The sequence below is a fragment of the Etheostoma cragini genome, chromosome 20, assembly GCF_013103735.1.
Source record: "Etheostoma cragini isolate CJK2018 chromosome 20, CSU_Ecrag_1.0, whole genome shotgun sequence".
Classification (NCBI taxonomy): Eukaryota; Metazoa; Chordata; class Actinopteri; order Perciformes; family Percidae; genus Etheostoma; species Etheostoma cragini.
Genome location: NC_048426.1, coordinates 4,804,342 through 4,807,720, shown reverse-complemented (window position 1 = coordinate 4,807,720; position 3,379 = coordinate 4,804,342). Strand labels below are relative to the sequence as shown.

The following is a 3,379-nucleotide window of genomic DNA, read 5'->3' as shown; positions in this document are numbered from 1 at the left end:
AGGGAGGGGGGGGGGGGAGATTCCAATCCACTCAGTGGAACCCAAACCCATCTTGGAAATTGGGTGGAAGCAGCTCCAGGCGAGTCCTCGCTTGGAGCACTTTCCACATCACGCTTGGTTTTAACTCACCAACAACGAAAGCGTCGGAAAGAAGGAAAGAAGGGAGCTTTCCTTTCCCTGCTCCCTTCTTTCTTTCACTCTCTTGTCCCCCTCTCGTTACCCTCCTGCTGAGTCCGGTAAGTCTCTTCAGCTTAGGATACACGGCCATCACGCCGGCCTCCCCGGGCCAAATCGGCCGCATCCTTCCGCCCGGCTGCGTGCATCGCTGGCGCCGCCAAACCTTTTTATGCCCAGGTAATTCCTGGAACTCCCTGCGAGCTGGAGCCTGTCAAGTGAGCATCGTTTCCTTGGTACTCCCTTCGGCCTTCCTGCACTGCCTCACGCCACCATCTCACCAAGTCATTTAATCGGCTGTCGAGTCTCAGAATAGTGTTCTGTTCCACTCCAGTTCGTTTGCTACTTGTGATATCGTCTATTGAAATAATCTTCTTCATTAGTGGAACAAATTGATTAACCTCCAGATGTGGGACTTTTAAATGGAATGGCAGTTTATCTCCCACTTTTATTAAGAAATAACAATACTCAACATCAAGGGTGTAACTTTGGGTTCAACTTTGGTGAGGGTTGAGATCTCCAAGTCTCCAGGAAGGTGCTGGGACATGTATGCATGTGTTGAAAAAGCGACAACATTTTGAAAAAAAATTTTGAAAACAAAAACAAAAAGAAGGTGAAAAACAAGATGACAATCCCTTCTAAAAATAACCTAAAAAAGTACAGAAATTGTTGCAAAAAAAAAAAAAAAAACTTGAAAGAAAAAAAAAAAAAATCAACAAAAACATCTAAAACAGTCAGGAAAAGGCCACAAAAACATAGAAACCCCTTCTCTTAGGGTTGCAGCCAGGGCCCGGGAGCCGGCTCTCCCCCATCACTTTGTGGTGTTAACCCGCCTCACCCCTGCAACCCGGCTGTCCTATTAAATTATTTTCACACCTTTCTGTTCTGTATCATGAACAGCACCACCAGCAAGAGGTTACCCTTCTCTCTGGCGATAGCTTAACGTCTTGTTTTTCACCTTGACAAACAGAAGGAGGAGTTCAGAAAAGGAATCATTGCTCTCAGCCAGCTATAATGCGTGGCAAACTACAAGTGGTGAGGTTACCAGTGAAGAATACACTCTGGGAAGAGTCGTAACGACAGTGGGAGCCGTGCGTTCCCTAACCTTGTCATCTTAGAATCACTGATCATAGGAAGCCGGCCCTAAACACATCGTGTCACGTTGGAATTCGTTGTTATTCCTTAACCGCCTGTGGCAGTTGGCAGTCAGATGAGAGCGCTCTTTCATCTGCTAAACACACACTTTGGGATGTCATTAGTGATGAATGAATACTTTGTCAGGTTAATATTGGGAAACTGTATATTTAATCAAAATAACAAGGAAGCTGACCTGCTCCTTCTTTGGATTAAAAAGCTCCTTCACCTTAGAAAATGCTTTTATACTCCACTAAAAGGACAACAACAAGATCAAAGGAGAAGTTTTTTTCATAACTTCTAAAAATATTTTTTTTTATTCAGTGCCAGTGCGTGAATGTGGCTTCATGCTGCACGACCAAAAGCTCCCCTGAGTATTTCCAAAAGACTGAATATGGATAAACTAAAGCGCAATCTTTAAATCTGCTGGTCAGCCTGCACTGCAGATGTAGGGATGCCACCTAAAATTTTCTTGCAAACAAATTGTCAAAAGAAATAACGTGAATGGTTCCCTACAACGCTGTTCAAAAGTAATGTAAATGATCAGTTCACTACTTTCACTGAATTTGGTTGTTTCATTCAATTTTATAGCATTTGAAAAAAAGTGACAAATTTGTTGAAAAAAGCTACAAAAACGTTCGGGAAAAAAGTGTCAACAGCGTCAAAAAAGAAAAAGTGGCGAGAAAAAACATCGGGGAAAGCGACAAAAGTGTTGAAAAAAAAAGTTTTCCTTTTTAAATTTTGAAGCAAAATAAATAAATAGGTGCATGGTTGACTGGGAACACAAGGGTTAAATAGTGCTTCTCAAATCTCTTCTCCACAGGACAGGAACATTCACCATCACACACATTCACACACTGAGGCCCAGGCTGCTGTACAAGGTGCCGCCTGCTCATCAGATACACACTAACACACGTTTACACCCCAGTGGGGCAGCATCGGGGGGAAATCAGGGTTCAGGGTCGTGCCCAAGGACACTTCAACATGGCCACAGCCGCCCTGTGAGGCCCCTCAGGCCCCTTACGTAGGCTACGGTGAAAGCTCTGTGTGGAGCCCCTACACAACCATAAATCAGGCTCCAGTCCTAACAAGAAGGTTAAAGGGATCTCTGCTCATTAGACAAAGTGGAGCTTAAACAGCTAGGAACACTGAGACAGGATCTGGGGGGCTGAGACCTGGAACAGGTCTGGGGATTTACCTTTGACTGTTGAAACTGGATGTTGTGTTACTGTAGAAAAGGGGAAAACGGATCTGTCCCATGTGATGTTGAAATGACTTTCATTGGGTTTTCTATACGATCCTATTTTATTGTGACCAGCGTGGTGCCTTTTTTAGCAAGATAAAAACAGGTATTGATTTTGTAGCTATGGATGATGCTCTGAGGATGTTTTGGAGACTCCACATCCTACATGTGCAAAGCAAGTAAAAGATATAACTGCAGTTACTTTGCAGAAATTATGTGTAATAATTCTACACAATGTGGGGTGAGAGCATGCATGGTGAGGGTGGAATGAGACAAAAACATGATCCTACAACTTGCTAATGTTATTATGTAATTACATATAATAAAATGATATGGAAACTATTATGGGTTATTATGCTAACGTGCTGTTTTATGGTTTAATATATATTTACTAGACCAGGGGGATGCAGGTCGGTCCCTTTTTAGAACTCTGTGTGTTTCTTCTGAATGATTGCTTGTGAGGGGAACGTGATCTCGTGCCTTGGAACAGCAAGGTGGACTGTGCCCCGGTTCAGGAAAGTGGTTTAGGTCTCTGCTGCCGGCTACAGATGCAGTTAAGTGGCCCATTAATCCTGGACCGTCTAGTGACAAACTGGGGGGAAGACAAGTGGGAGGACAGCTGGGAGAGACGGACAGTGGGAGGGACGGAGGAGGCCTGCGTCACACATCAGCCTGCGTCACACTAACAGGAGTAAGAGTCTTCTGGGCAGACAGACAGACAGGCAGGCAGGCAGGCATGCAGGCAGGCATGCAGGCAGGCATGCAGGCAGGCAGGCAGGCAGGCAGGCAGACAGGCAGGCAGACAGGCAGGCAGACAGGCAGGCAGAC

At 44.9% G+C, this 3,379-nt stretch overlaps 2 protein-coding genes and 1 long non-coding RNA gene across 3 annotated transcripts in view; 1 reads left to right on the top strand and 2 right to left on the bottom strand.

The window, feature by feature from the left end:
- Nucleotides 1–2,067, top strand: part of LOC117935895 — a 21,399-nt gene extending 19,332 nt beyond the window's left edge. The window contains exon 3 of the long non-coding RNA XR_004654840.1: nucleotides 2,056–2,067. This is a non-coding gene — a long non-coding RNA (uncharacterized LOC117935895). The remainder of the gene's footprint in view (nucleotides 1–2,055) is intronic.
- galcb (galactosylceramidase b) overlaps nucleotides 1–3,379 on the bottom strand; it is a 379,778-nt gene that overhangs the window by 88,578 nt on the left and 287,821 nt on the right. The gene's annotated exons all lie outside the window — the stretch shown is intronic.
- kcnh5b (potassium voltage-gated channel, subfamily H (eag-related), member 5b) overlaps nucleotides 1–3,379 on the bottom strand; it is a 149,485-nt gene that overhangs the window by 83,945 nt on the left and 62,161 nt on the right. The window lies entirely within an intron of this gene.